The following is a 17074-nucleotide window of genomic DNA, read 5'->3' as shown; positions in this document are numbered from 1 at the left end:
AAACTTGTTAGAATTGTTGGCTTAGACCATCATAAGGGGACCCCCTGGCCTAAACTAATGGACTCTCTTCAGTTTTTATTCACATTTGTTTCTTCAGCATTTAAAATAGACCTCTTGAAAATCCCATCACCTCTCCAAGACATTCTCTTCTCATTCTACCTCTCGGATAATTAATTCTTGGTATTCCTTTTATACTTGCTTTGCTCCACCTACCCTGAAAATGATGGACTGGTTCTCAGTTTGCTACTTTTATCTTTATACATGTCTCCCCTGGTTAATTTTGCCCTTCCCATTAATTAATGCATTGAAATGCTAAAACCTGCCAAACTCATATCCCTTGACCAGTCAACCCCCTAGGTTAAGATTCATTTTTCCTACAATCAAACCAAGTCACTGAATATATGTCCTCTGTAAATTCCAAATTAATTATGATCAAAACTGAAATCATCATTTCCCCTCCCACAGCTCTCAAATCTTTTCTTCCTATATTCTTTATTATAACAAAATGCAACATAATTTTTACAGTTGTCACATTCAGAAAGCTGGCATTCACCCCGCAGTCCACCCTCTTCCCATACTTTCATGTGGTTAATCAGGACTTCCTCCAGATTTTGTCTTCTCTTTTATCAGAACCCTTTGGATCTTTATTGCTATTCCTGGAACTGCAAGATTTCTTATTTTATCCTTTAAGAAAATTTTTATTCTTTTATAAGTAACTAATATATTTTTATGAAATATATTTCCAAGACCAAAAACCTTAGTGAGAACAGCGTGGTCAGGTTAAATGTTGGTGAATCTCTTTAGTGTCTGGTTCAATAAAAGACAATTGGATTCTCATTATTGGATCCTGAATTCAATCTGATATAATATGTTGTTTGGTTGAAGTAAAAATAGAAAACTCTGCTTCATATTATGGGTAATTAAAAAATGGAGGAGTGTTTTAATAACCTTTGCATATAATTGTGACTATTCTTCTTCGATATCACAGCAAAACTCAACCAGTGGTAGCTTCTCAAAACTTAGTTGCAATACGGCATCTGAAATTATATCAAATAAACTTTCTGTAATGCTAAAATCCATTGGTTTATTCATTCATTTTGAATGTATCTATGATCATATGAAATCATATGTTGAGCATTTAGAAACCAATAATTACTGAAATATTCAAATATTGACCTAATTTATTATACATTAAAATATCATATTCATCGATATCAGCACTAATCTCATCAGAAAAGTATTGGAAAGTGGTGGATTCAGGTTTTACAAAATTCTAATATTCTCTTGAACACTTAAATTTTATCACTAACAACCATCCTCAGTTGTTCTCCTTGAAGTGATAAGGTCTCTCCTCATTTTCAAGAAAATTTGTCTACTATCCAGGTCTGAATAGTTACCGTTTTCGTCTGTTTGCCATTCTTTCAAGTAAAGTTAATGCTCCTAAAAAAGATAGCTAGTTCAGATTGCAACAGAAACAGTCACAATGGTGCTTTTGAAATAACCATACCTTTTCATTTCTTTCATTTCATTTTCATCATATTTTTCATTCCTTCACACAAATACTGCATAGACATGAATGGAAAGGTTGAGAGCTAGTAAGATTTATGTTTTTGTGGCTTTTTGCTCCTCTGTGAATGAATGGTGGTAAAGAACGCAATGTCTACTAGTACTGCTTGATACCCAAGTCTTTGGTTATGCTGAAACACCAGGAATTTTACTCACTACTGCTTCTGCACCATAAATGCAATTGTGAGCAGAGTAAAAGTAAGTAAATTACTTCCTACTATTCTTAAAACATTTTTGACTTTGCAAATTCCCTGAAAGAATTTCAGGGACCATCTCTATCACCCTAAGGACTCCATAGTCAATGCTTGAGAATAATCTAAGCCTTCGGTTTCCAGAATTCATACCCCTAATTTTACACTCATGATTCTCCTGCATTTGAGTTATGGTGAAGCTGCCACATATATGACCTCTGAGGTTAGAATGCTGAGATTTGAATCTGACTGTGCCATCTATTAGATGTGTACCCCTAGGCAATAAATGTTACCTATAATTATCATTCCAGATAAAGAAATACACCTGAAGGGAGGGATTCAAGACGGCAGTGTGAGAGGTGAGACAGAGAACTCCTTCCAAAACTATATATAGTAAGAAAATATACTTAATACTTAATACAACTAACCCTAAAACAGCAACAAGAAAAAAGGCTGCACCAGACTGCATACAGACCTCATGAACAGAGCAGACCTCATGAAGCAGGGTAACATATGAAAGCATTGATCCGGAGGGACCAAGCCCTTCCCCTACCCCAGCTCATGGGTGGAAGGAAGAGAAAGGAGCAGGGAGGGGGTGGAAGCCTAGAACTGCTGAACTTCCAGCCCTGGAGGTCTGCTTTGGAGCATAAACCTGCATTGTATGGTGCTCTGGAGATTGGTGGGGTTGGGGAGCTGGGATGGGCAGAATGCTTGAGAGACTGAGATAAAGGAAAGGCAGGCGTTCTGAGAGCTTCCTACCAGTGAGAGGGCTGCTGAAGGGGCAGGAATTGCATGGAGGTGCTATGCGGGAGAAGGGATAGATGGACAAGGTTGTCTGGGTGTGCTCTGCCCAGCAGGTTGTGAACTTTGAGGAGCTTCAGGTGCTCCATCACCCTGGCTGGCTACTCAGCTCCAAGGTACCCCATGGTGATGTGCAGCCTGCTGTGCCTTCCTCCTGGCTTGCTGGCACCAGTTCACAAACCTGAAGTTACTGTGCTGGCGTCAGGCCAGCCACACGGACACCCCGCCTACAAAAGCTAGAGATGCAAATCCAGAGGCTTACACCTGTGTGCTCGGCCCACTGGCTCTAATATTTGAGGCAGGCACTGCAGACGGGAATCAGGAAACAGATCTTTCCTCCCCGCAGGCAGCAGCGCTGCTCCCCTACAAACCCCAGTCTCACTCTAAGAGCTGAGCAGCTGCAGAGACTGGAGCTACTGGGCACAAAAGGGTGCCCCATATAAATATGAAACATCAAAGGAACCTTGTCCAGACAAAAATCTCACAAACCCCAGAAAAAGGGTCAAATGAAAATGAACTCACCAATATTCCTCAAAGAGAGTTCAAAATTAAAATCATAAACATACTCATGAAGGTACAGAAAAATATTCAAGAATTTAGGAATGAATTTAAGACAGAGATTCAATCAAAAATAAATTCTGTATCTGAAATGAAATATACAATGAAGAGATTTAAAAGCAGATTAGGTGTAGTAGAAGGTATAGTAAACTGAATAGAAACTAGAGAAGGGGAATACAAAGAAGCTGAGGTTCACAGAGAAAAAAGAATCTCTAAGAATGAAAGAATATTGAGAGAAATGTGTGACCAATCCAAACGGAACAGTATTCACATTATAGGCATACCAGGAGAAGAAGAGAGAGAAAAAGGGATAGAAAGTATCATTGAGGAGGTAACTGCTGAAAACTTCCCCAATCTGGGGAAGGAGGTAGTTTCTCAACCCATGGAGGTGCACACATCTCCCAATCCAAGGGAACCAAGGAGGACAACATCAAGACATACAATGACTAAAATGGCAAAGATCAAGGATAAAGACAGACTTTTAAAAGCAGTTAGAGAAAAAAGATCACATACAAAGGAAAATCCATCACGCTATCATTCGATTTCTCAACAGAAACATGACAGGCCAGAAGGGAGTGGCATGATATATTTAATGCAAAGAAGGAAAAGGGCCTTGAACCAAGAATACTCTACTTGGAAAGGTTATCATTTAAATTTGAAGGAGGGATTAAATAATTTTCAGATAAGCAAAAGCTGACAGAATTTACCTCCCACAAAACACCTCTACAGTGCATTTTGGAGGCACTGCTGTAGATGGAAGTATTCCTGAGGCTAAATACATGTCACCCAAGGGATAGACAAAGAGCACAGAATATGAAACCTAACATAAAGAATAGAGGAGGAAGAAAAAGGAGGAAAAAAAAAAAGAACCTTTAGGTTGTGTTTGTAACAGCATACTAAGTGTGTTAAGTTAGACTCTTAGATAGTAAGGAAAGAAACCTGGAACCGTTGGTAACCACAAATCTAAAGCCTGCAATGGCAATAAGTACATACCTATCGATAATCAACCTAAATGTAAATGGACTGAATGCACCAATCAAAAGACATAGAGTCACTGAATGGATAAAAAAAACAAGACCTATCTACATGCTGCCTACAAGAGACTCAGAGACTCACTTCAAACCCAAAGAAATACACAGACTCAAAGTAAAGGGCTGGAAAAAGATATTTCATGCAACAAATAGAGAGAAAAAAGCAGGAGTTGCAGTACTTGTATCAGACAAAATAGACTTCAAAACAAAGAAAATAACAACAGACAAAGAAGGACATTCATAATGATAAAGGGTTCAGTCCAACAAGAGGATATAACTATTATAAATATCTATGCACCCAACACAGGATCACCTACATATGTGAAACAAATACTAACAGAATTAAAGGGGGAAATAGAATGCAATGCATTCATATTAGGAGATGTCAACACACCAGTCACTCCAAAGGACAAATCAACCAGACAGAAAATAAGTAAAGAGACAGAGGCACTGAAAAACGTATTAAACAGAGGAACCTAACAGACATTTATAGAACAATCCATCCAAAAGCAACAGGATATACATTCTTCTCAAGTGCACATGGAACATTTTCAAAAATAGATCATATACAAGGCCATAAAAAGAGCCTCGGTAAATTCAGAACAATTGAAATCATACCTACCAGCTTCTCAGATCATAAAGGTATGAAAGCAGAAATAAATTACACAAAGAAAATGAAAAAGACGACAAACACATGGAGGCTTAATAACATGCTGCTGAACAATCAATGGACCAATGACCAAATAAAAATAGAGATCAAGCAGTATATGGAGACCAATGACAACAATTCATCACTGCAAAAATCTGTGAGATGCAGTGAAGGCTGTGCTAAGAGGGAAGTACATTGGAATACAGGCCTATCTCAGGAAAGAAAAACAATCCCAAATGAACAGTCAAAACTCACAATTAATGAAACTAGAAAAGGAAGAACAAATGAGGCCCAAAGTCAGTGGAAAGAGGGACATAATAAAGATTAAAGCAGAAATAAATAAAACTGAGAAGAATAAAACAATAGAAAGAATCAATGGAAGCAGGAGTTGGTTCTTTGAGAAAATAAACAAAATAGATAAACCCCTAGCCAGACTTATCAAGAAAAAAAGAGAGTCTACACACATAAACAGAATCAGAAATGAGAAAGGAAAAATCACTATGGACACCACAGAAATACAAAGAATTATGAAGGAATAATATGAAAAATTATATGGTAACAAAATGGATAACCGAGAAGAAATGGACAACTTCCTAGAAAAATACAACCTTCCAAGGCTGATCCAGGAAGAAACAGAAAATCTGAACAGACCAATTACCAGCAAGGAAATTGAATTGGTAATCAAAAAACTACCTAAAAACAAAACCCTAAACCAGATTTTTTCATTGCTCAATTTTATCAAACATTTAGTGAAGACCTAATACCCATCCTCCTTAAAGTTTTCCAAAAAGTAGAAGAGGAGAAAATACTCCCAAACTCATTCTGCGAGGCCAATATCACTCTAATACCAAAACTTGGCAATGACACCACAAAAAAAGAAAATTACAGACCAATATACCTGATGAACATAGATGCAAAAATACTCAACAAAATATTAGCAAACTCTAAAAATATATCAAGAAGATCATCCATCATGATCAACTGGGATTCACCCCAGGGATGCAAGGATGGTACAACATTCAAAAATCCATCAACATCATTTACCACATCAACAAAAAGAAGGACAAAAACCACATGAACATGTCCATAGATGCTGAAAAGCATTTGACAAAATTCAACATTCATCATGATAAAAACTCTCAACAGAATGGGTATAGGGGGCAAGTACCTCAACATAATAAAGGCCATATATGACAAACCCACAGCCAACATTATACTTAACAGTGAGAAGCTAAAAGCTTTTCCTTTAACATCAGAAACAAGATAAGGATGCCCACTCTCCCCACTTTTATTCATCATAGTTCTGGAGGTACTAGCCATGGCAATCAGACAACACAAAGAAATAAAAGGCATCCAGATTGGCAAGGAAGAGGTCAAACTGTCCTTATTTGCAGATGACATGATATTGTACATAAAAAACCCTAAACAATCCACTCCAAAACTACTAGATCTAATACCTGAATTCAGCAAAGTTGCAGGATACAAATTAATACACAGGAATCAATTGCATTCCTATACACTAACAATGAACAAGCAGAAAGAAAAATCAGGAAAATAATTCCATTCACAATTCCATCAAAAAGAATAAAATACCTAGGAATAAACCTAACCAAGGAGGTGAAAGACCTATACCCTGAAAACTATGGGACACTCTTAAAAGAAATTAAAGAGGACACTAATAAATGGAAATTCATCCAATGCTCTTGGCTAGGAAGAATTAATATTGTCAAAATGGCCATCCTGCCTAAAGCAATCTACAGATTCAATGCAATCCCTATCAAAATACCTACAGCATTCTTCAATAAACTAGAGCAATTAGTTCTAAAAGTCATATGGAACCACAAAAGATCCCGAATAGCCAAAGCAATCCTGGGAAGGAAGAGTAAAGCAGGCGGAATTACACTCCCTGACTTCAAGCTCTACTATAAAGCCGCAGTAATCAAGACAATTTGGTACTGGCACAGGAACAGACCCATAGACCAATGGAATGGACTAGAGAGCCCTGATATAAACTCAAGCATACATGGTCAATTAATATATGATAAAGGAGCCATGGATATACAACAGGGAAATGACAGCCTGTTCAACAGCTGGTATTGGCAAAACTGGACAGCTACATGCAAGAGAATGAAACTGGATTAATGTCTAACCCCATGCACAAAAGTAAACTCAAAATGGATGAAATACCTGAATGTAAGTCATGATCCATAAACTCTTAGAAAAATATCTGGGCAAAAATCTCTTGGACATAAACATGAGCAACTTCTTCATGAACATATCTCCACAGGCAAAGCAAACAAAAACAAAAATGAACAAGTGGGACTATATCAAACCAAAAAGCTTCTGTACAGCAAAGGCCACCATCAGAAGAACAAAAAGGCATCCTACAGTACGGGAGAATATATTGATAAATGACATATCCAATAAGGGGTTGACATCTAAATTATATAAAGAGCTCATGCACCTCAACAAACAAAAGGCAAATAAGCCAATTAAAAAATGGGCAGAGGAGCTGAACAAGCACCTCTCCAAAGAAGAAATTCAGGTGGCCAACAGGCACATGAAAAGATGCTCTACATCACTAATATATAGAGAAATTCAAATTAAAACCACAATGAGATATCACCTCACACCAGTTAGGATGGCCAACATCCAAAAGATAAACAACAACAAATGTTGGTGAGAATGTGGAGAAGGGGGAACCCTCCTACACTGCTGGTGGGAATGTAAATTAGTTCAACCATTGTGGAAAGCAGTATGGAGGTTCCTCAAAAACTAAAAATAAAAATACTATTTGACCCAGGAATTCCAATCCTAGGAATTTACCCTAGGTATGCAGCACCCCAGTTTGAAAAAGACATATGCACTCCTATTTTTATTGCAGCACTATTTACAATAGCCAAGAAATAGAAGCAACCTAAGTGTCCATCACTAAATGAATGGATAAAGAAGATGTGGTACATATCAGCCATAAGAAGAAAACAAATCGTATCATTTGCAACAACATGGGTGGAGCTGGAGGGTATTATGCTCAGTGAAATAAGCCAGGCGGAGAAAGACAAGTATCAAATGATTTCACTCATCTGTGGAGTATAAGAACAAAGAAAAAACTGAAGGAACAAAACAGGAGCAGACCCACAGAACCCAAGAATGGACTAACAGTTACCAAAGGGAAAGGGACTGGGGAGGATGGGTGGGAAGGGAGGGATAAGGGGGTAAAAGAGGCATTACTAGTAGCACCCATAATGTGGGGGACTAACATGGGGAAGGCAGTATAACACAGTGAAGACAAGTAATGATTCTATAGCATATGACTACATTGATGGACAGTGACTGTAATGGGGTATGTGATGGGGCTTGATAATAGGGGGAGTCTAGTAACCATAATGTTGCTCATGTAATTGTACATTAACAATACCAAAATAAAAAACATAAAGAAAAGAAACACACCTGAGTAAATTGATAAATTAGGATTTAAATCTAGGCTTGTCTGCTGGGGTACCACATTTAAAATTTCACATCCTGTACATGGCATGCAGGACTCCCCAAAATCAGGTTCTTGTCTCTCATCTCCCTTTTTGCCTCCTCTGGTCTTCTCCTGCTCCCAGATAGCCACACTCCTGGAGCCCCAGGACAGAACTGCTTGTGGTCTTGACATTTACAAACATATCAGAAGATGTACTTTTCATCTACTTGACCTATGAAACTCCCTTGGTGGTATCTCCATCTCCAATACTAATCTCCATAGTTGGGCCCTACATATTTTATTAAAAGCACTAGTGAATTTTACTCCACTTAAATGGTTACATAGCTGGTTTCCCTTTCTTGAGGGCAGGCATTTCTGTACAGTGGAATGGGAGAAATAGTCATTGTTTCTATAACTTCCAAAGACTTCAGAACACAATGTAGGTTTAATTTAGAAGATATAAAAGAAAGGGATTTATAGTAGAGTAGTCTCATAAATATACAACTTTTCAAGTGGAATTGTGAGAAATTTTCCTGCAGAGTGTTAGAAATTTCCTCTTATCTAGAGTTTTGTAAGTATAGTCTTAAATGAAATCTGTTCAGATAACATAGAAAGTTAGCAAAGAGTAAACTAAATTATCACGTATAAAGAAAATATGTGCTGATGTAGAAGGGGTCGGGAGGTAGAGAGAGGCTTTAGGTGAATGACTCAACTTGTCTGGAACCCACGATGGGCATCCCGCAAATGGTAAGGACTGTGACTAAAACTATTTTGTGAAAACTCAAAGGCAGGAGGGAAGGTTCACTGACATTTAACATCGACTCCTGCCAATCTCATATTCACACACACACACACACACACACACACACACACACACACACACACACACTTTCAAGCACTTTTAATATGCCTCAAGATATTCAACCAAGGCTCTGTGTGTCACAACCACACCTGGTCTGTTATTTACTGCATAGAGTACAAGATAACCCATGGAATAAGGTTAGACAATATTAAAATATATATATTTATACCTGGATTTTCTCATTAGTAATGAGAAAAGGTAAATATAGTACCTATTATATAGTGTTGCTGCAAAGGGCATATAAGTCAACTCAAGAAAGCACTCAGAATAATTTGGAAGAAAGTTCCTTAACTTTCAATCAATACTTAGTAGCAATTACTGATATGACTATTATCATTGTTGTTATCATTGATTTTTTAATTACTTAAGTTGAGCATTACCTATGTTTACAGAATGGGACAGCTGTGACAATTACAGGCATACCCATACCCTGCATGTTCATATTCAACAGTGTTCACAGACAGGAGGAAAAAGACCAAACTAAATTTCATCTCAACCCAAAGTGTGACTCAGTTCAGCCAAGGTGACATGCTCTAGCCTGGAATTCCCCATCTACCTCCTCTTATTAGCTTAGGAAATTCTTTAATCCTCAGTTTAACCATCTGTGACCTTCCTGATCCACTTTTCTCTTTCTTCCTTCTTACTGCAACTTACACATATGTATGTCTGTTTTATAGCACTCATCCTGTATTGCAATTATAAATTTGTCCTGCTTGACTATAAACTCCTCCAGCACAGATACTATGTTTTAGTGAACGTCATCTTTAGTGACTAATACAAAGCTAGCAGCCAACAATTGTTCTTTGGAATAAATATTGAATGATATCTTTCTCTATCTTTATGTGGGAATGTATCAATTTCTTTCCCTCTATAGGATACAGGAGAAACAATGCAAAACAAATCCAAATAAGTATGTGTGTGTGTACACACACACACACACACACACAGACATATATATATATGTATAATATACATATAATAAATATATATACATACACACTTATACATATATATAATATTCCATATGTATTTATGTATTATATATTTTATATATAGCATATATTTTCATAAATATATTATACATTTATTTACTCTCTTTAGACTTTTTTGTATTTTATTTGGCAGTGTATTTATATCTCACAGATTTCTATTTTTAGATTATTAAAAGCTGGCCAGAAATTGATTCCACAAAATACATCTTCCTTAGATTTCCTTCACTTCTGTGTGACTTTGATGTTTATTCAGTTCTGTCTGACAAGACGCTCAAACTGCTAACCTGGAAAAGGTTTCTAGGAAGGCCACATGGTGTGGGGGAAAGGATATACTTTATAGAAAACTTCACTTCACATGTTTGCTCTGTCACTTGGGGAAAGAATAATTTAGAGCAAGATATGTAAACCTTTCTGTCCTTTCATTAATTCATCAGTAAATTAAAAATTGTAATGTTTACCTCATAGCTTGCCTTTCTTTTTTTTGAATGTAAAATACCAGACACACTATCTGATAGAGATTCCTTTCCTTAGCTGTGGTAGACATCACTACTGACACCCACGAAATACAATCACTCTCTCCTTCTAAAATGGGGCTTGAATTTTTAAATTATTTTTTAAGGTTAGAAGATCACCTCATTTATTTAATACAGCAAACTCCCTGACGACAGACTCAGTCTCTTCTTCCTCTTTATTATCTCTTCACTGCTAAGCCTGGGACAGAGTGCTTGCTGAATCAATATTTGTTCTTTGAATTGAGTTGAACTGGGTGGTGAGATTTCCCTCCAGTTTGCATTGGTTATTTTCAATGTGTGCTAATGTAAGTTAGACTCTGGATGATCCACTCTCTCAAACACACAGAACATGTGCCCTTGCTCAGCCTGCCAGGGTATGATCAGCAGCCAATTTTCAGCTGCAAGTCCACATTTTTTTATTCTGGGAAGTTACAAAAATAACAATTCTGCCATCACTTTCTAATTCACAAAGTGACTTTAGCCTCCTGCTTCCTAATTCCTTTAATTTCTCCTTTATTGGCCTGCCAAAAGTGGTGGCCTTTGCTGGCCTTACATATTCAATCAGAGTAACCAATGCTGATGATTTTTACAGGGAATCAAGTTTGATTTGTTTTGAAACATTTATTTATTCCATACGGCATTTAAAGTGACTGGATTATTTTTGGTGTTGAAATGAGGGTGCATGAACTAGATTCTAATTTTCTAAAAAAAACAAAAACACAAACGAAAAGCCCAGAAGTAGTTTTGGAAAAACATCCTATGTAAAAAGAATTAACATACAACTTGAAGGAACAGATCAGGAGATTTGGCAAAATCACAAAGATTTTGACTAAAGCTAAGTCTCCAATATAAATCTTCTCAAACTCAGGCCAAGACTTGGTTCCACATTAAAGGATACTGTGGATTTCCTCCCTGTGAGCACCATGTCAGTGCCATGCTACAGTACAACTGATCCTTGAACCACACAGGTCTGAACTGTACAGGACCACTTATACGTGGATTCTTTTCAATAAATAGATTGGATGGTATTTTTGGAGATGTGTGGTAATTTGAAAGAACATTTTATTTTTGTCTAGCTTACTTTATTGTAAAAATATAGTATGAATACATGTGACACACAAAATACGTGTTAATCGGCTATGCATGTTAACAGTAAGGCTCCTGGTCAACAGTAGGCTCTTAGTAGGTTAATTTTGAGTGAATCAAAAGCTATACATGAGTTTTTGACTGTGCAGGGGGGTTGGGGTTCCTAACCCCCACCCCACTGTTCAAGGATCAACTCTTCCATGGTTTGACTGACATTAGCAGCCCCAGAATTGTGCACTGTGATTGGTGACTGCATCAGAGAAGAGGGATGTGACATAATATTATCCAATAGTAAAGCATAGTACTTCTATTCAATAGTTGGATAAAGATAAAATCCATTATTCCAGATATCTCTAAACTGTGGTTTACTGAGACCATTTTCCTCCCAAGGCCAAACAAACAAACAAAAAACTAAGAAATTAAAGAAATACAGAGTCTAAGCCTGTTAACAATCAAGTATTACCTAAAGTCCACTAACCTGGATGTGAACCAAAATATTCTTTGTTGTTCAAGCCAATGTGAATTGATTTCTTTCTCTCCCTTTTTTTTTTCCATTTCAACAAAAAAAATCCTGATACATAAGCAGAGATGCAGAAAAATGCATAATTAGTAAATCCTTCTGCTGGAGTTCTCCTGGGGCTGGTAGAACACAGTATGTATTTTTTCACACATTCCTATTGAAGTAAGATTGCCCTTCAGTCCCTAACCATGCTCAAGGGGAAAGATTGTGTTGGGAAGACCATTGTTTCTAATGTATGTTACAAAGATGATGCTAATAAAGCATTGTAAACCAGTTAAGTGCATCACTGCTGTTTCCTCTCTCTAGTGGTTAGAGGTGTGAGTCATGCTTCCTGTTAAGCCCAGAGACGGTGCCTCCGTTTGAGGTTTTATTATTTGGTAACAAAATGGAAAACACACTGGTGCTGTGTCAGTGAGCTGGAAGTAATCAGCATTTACTAGGCTTACACACATGAGAAATACAAATATGTTTCATTTGCAGGGATAAGGGTTGGTAGCTTGACTCAAAGAGTTCATACCCCCAGGAAAAAGGAAGTTAAACCACAGTCTTAATTCTTGACTAAATCTTGAGGCATTTAGAACCACAAATTAGAAAATTAAAACCAAAATGTGTTCTGCCTTTCCAAAAGCAAAGAACAAATCTCTTACTTTAGAGGCTGGTAAACCCCACCAACTTGGCCCATTTCACTTGATTCTTACCCACTGGTTTACTTTCATGGCCTACTGCCAGCCTCTCTAAGCAGAGCTAGGGAACCAGGGACTTGGTTGCAATTAGACGTGAGCAACACCAGAAGCTTCCTGTGATGTTTAATTGTGGAATTTCTGGTCATAACTACAGGAGGTCTTCGGGCTGTCTGGAAAAAAATATTAACCTGAAATTTTACAGCCTTCACAATTGGTGTAAGAAGCATTAATTATAAAGTTAAAGGTAGTTGTACTCCGATAGAGATGATAATGTAGAAAAGAGTAGTGAAGAAGTACCCCTATCCATGTCATTCAAGAAACAAGGTTCTCAGCAAATGGTAGGTAATAGAAATGATTTACTTTAAGAAGATAAGAAAAATTCAGGTTCCCTGTATTCATCTTATAAATGCCTACTTTTATTCTGCACAGATTTTACCAGGACAGTTGGGAATTTTTAAGAAAACTGCAACAAGTTTTGAACATTATTAAATTGAAATTCTTAATATGAGGAAAATAATCTAAAGAACAGAGGTTGCTTATGATTCATTTAAAAAATGAGTGACTTGCAAGAGCCCAGAAATAAACCCAAGCATATATGGTCAACTAAGTTTTGAAAAGGGAGCCAAGAACACTCAATGGAAAAAACACAATATCTTCAATAAATGATGCTGCAATTATTGGATACTCACATTAAAAGAATGAAACTAGATTCCTATCGTACATCACTCACAAAAATTAACTCAAAGTGGATTAAAGACTTAAAGGTAAGACTGGAAATCATAAAACTTCTACAAGAAACCAGGGAAAAAGCTCCTTGACATTGCTCTTGGCAAAAATTTTTTTGGATATGGCATCAAATCATAAGCAACAAAATAAAAACAAGCAAGTGGGACTATATTAAACTAAAAAAGTTCTGCATAGGAAAAGATATGATCAACAAAATGGAAGCCAACGTACAAAACGGCAGAAACTATTTGCAGACTATTTATCTGATAAGGGGTTGATATCCAAACTACATAAAAACTCATACAACTCAGTAGCAAAAAACAATCCAATTTGAAAATGGGCAAAAGACCTAAACAGACATTTTGCTAAAGAAGATATATAAGTGGCCAACAAATACATGAAAATGTGCTCAATATCACTATTCATTAGGGAAATGCAAATCAAAACCACAATGGGATATGTATATCATGCCTGTTAGAATGGCCATCACCAAAAAGATAAGAGATAACGAAAGCTGATGTGAATGTGGGGAAAAAAGAACCCTTCTGTCCTGTTGGTAGGATTATCAATTGGTAAAGCCATGGTAGGAAACAGTATGGAGGATCCTCAAAAAGTTAAAAATAGAAGTACCATATGATCCAGCAATTCCACTTCTGGGAATACATTCAAAGGAAATGAAAACACTATGTCAAAGAGATATCTGCACCCCCATATTAATAGCACTATTTACAACAACCAAGACAGGGAAACAAACTGTCCATCAATGGATGAATGGATAAAGACATTGTGGTATATATATATATCAGAATATCATTCAGTCATAAAAAAAGGAAAGCCTGCCATTTTCTACAACATAGATGGAATTTGAGGGCATCACGCTAAGTGAAATAATACAGAGAAAAGCAAATATAGTATGATCTCACTTATATGTGGCATCTAAAACAAAAATAAAAACTCATAGAAAAAGAGATCAGATTTGTGGTTATGGGGAACAAGCGGGTGGGAGATGGGGTAATTAGATAAAGATGGTCAAAATGTTCACACTTCCAGTTATAAGATAAATAAGTACTAGGGATGTAATGCACAACATAACTATAGCTAACACTGCTTTACAATATACAGGAAAGTTATTAAGAGAGTTATTTAGAGTTCTCATCACAAGGGGAAAATTATTTTTGCTTCTTGTTTTTCTTCTTTCCATCTTACTGTATTAATATGATATAATGGGTGTCAGCTGAACATCCATTGGGTCATCATTTCACAATACATCTAAGTCAAACAAGTATGCTGCATGCCTTAAACTTATACAGTGATGTAAGCCAATTATTTCTCAATTTAACTGGAAAAAAATATAAACAAAATAAAAGTAAAAATGAAATAGTAAGGAGGGGACAAAGGAGTCACCAACTTTAGCCTAATCTGTGTCATCTGTTAGAATTCAGATATTTTTGTATTATGTGTAAAAATAATGAAGAAGAACTAGGAAGACTATTTACGTGGAAAACTGAGAAGTCTCCCTGACAAGAGCTCATGCCAAGGGAAGAGCCAGCCATCAGAGGCCAGCTTGACTCCATACTACACGTTTATTTCAGAGGGGTAAGTGATTCTGTGTCTAGCCTCATGTAAGACATCACTGGCCCAGAACCGTGGATTTCTCTGTGGGTCTTAATGGAGAGAGGGGACTGAGTTAAAACCACAAGGACAACCTCACTGAAAACTTAAAAACTTTGGAGCACAACTGGTATTATTTTGTTATGCCTCTTAACAAATTTGAAAACAAAATGGTTATATAAGGCATTCTATTCTAAACTATTACAAGTATCTCTGAAGCTTTGGTCCTTGTAATGCCTGGTTGTCACAAATATGTCTAGTAAAGTTGTCAACTGGGTGACAGAAATTATTTGTCCCTGGAATACCCCAACAGGGAAGCAATACACTAGCACAGATAGATGTGAAAAGTAGGAACAGTGGTACTTGAACTGCCTGACACATAAGTGGTCCTAACAACAACCTAGAAGAGATTATTATTATGTTTTTGTATTCATGAGAAAAACTGAAGGTTGAACAATAGCAATACCTAGTCCAAGACCATAGTTAGCAGCAGAAGGAAAAGTATTTTAACCCAAGCAGTTGGATCTCTGGAGCTGAGCATTTTCCTAAATTCATGTTAAAAACTCCCCAGAGCAGAGGTTAGGGTTCTTTTTCTTAAATGACCAGAGAATTTTTTTTTCATCTTAAGGGCTTATTGTTCTCTGTCAAAACTATTTAACCTTTTTTGCCATTGTAATGCCAAAACAGCCATCGATGACATGTATACAGACGGGCTTTTTTCCAAAAGCAGGAGTCAGCCAGATTTGGCACACAGGCCATAGTGAGCTGACCCCTGCCTCCTTTCAAGTGCTGTGGCAAATAATGTGTTTAGTTATGAAAACATGACATATAAAAAACAGCATTTAAATCTGCTTCACTTCTTTATTTTCCTTTTAACCCGTGGGAAACTGTTAGCTGTTAATAATCAGCACTGATTTATTTCACTTAGTGAGGCTAGTCCCCTTTGGTAACAGAGCTAGAAATAGATCCTTGATATGAATTTTCCATCACTGTGGAAAATTCATTATTATCATTAATTTTTACATCTCTTCCAATACACCTGCTTATCTCCCATATGCTGCTTGCTTAACATTTATCCTCATCGTCTCCTACACCTGTACTAGCCCATCTCCTTTTTCACTTTCACTTCTAAGTACCTTCTACCTACTTAGGTCTCTGAAATTTCACTTGGTTTCTGAACTTATAATTTTTTTCTTTACAGCTGTGACTTTTTGGCATATGTTGTCCCTGCTTCCCATATACAGCAGTGATTGCAACACATTCATTTATACTTAGAGCATCTGTGTCTCTGTGGACACCATGTAAATGCTATGAGCACTTCAAATCATTAGGGGATTAATATTCGGTGGGTAAACTCTTAACAGTTCAATTTTAGTCAGAAGTTTACTCTTGCTAGTACAACATAGACACAATGAGAGATTACATGATGAAATGAAAAATGTCTAAAGTGAAAGTAAACTCACCACATTCCTTAAAGAGACTGTTTATTACAGCTTAAAGTACCGTAACAGCCAGTACAACCACCACTTTCTTCCCAAAGAAAACTTAAATAAGAAATTTGGAGAAATTTATACCAACTTGGCTGTAGAGTTTACTGCAGAGCTAACGCTTAAATACAAGTCAGCTGATTCACCATCTAGGGTTCTTGCTCCCTAAGTTCTGTTGGAAAGAGAAAGAACATTTCTAAAATGTTTTTCCTTCTATTTAACATATCGCATCTATTCCTGGTTCTAATCCAGCAGACAAAAGGACTGGCGCTCCTACCCTTATCTATAAACATAAGGATCAGAGTTGGTGATATTTTTAAAGAAAGTTCAGTT

Source organism: Manis javanica, chromosome 6, assembly GCF_040802235.1.
Source record: "Manis javanica isolate MJ-LG chromosome 6, MJ_LKY, whole genome shotgun sequence".
NCBI classification, from domain to species: Eukaryota; Metazoa; Chordata; class Mammalia; order Pholidota; family Manidae; genus Manis; species Manis javanica.
The sequence above is the reverse complement of the archived record's forward strand: the minus strand, read 5'-3'. Positions refer to the sequence as shown.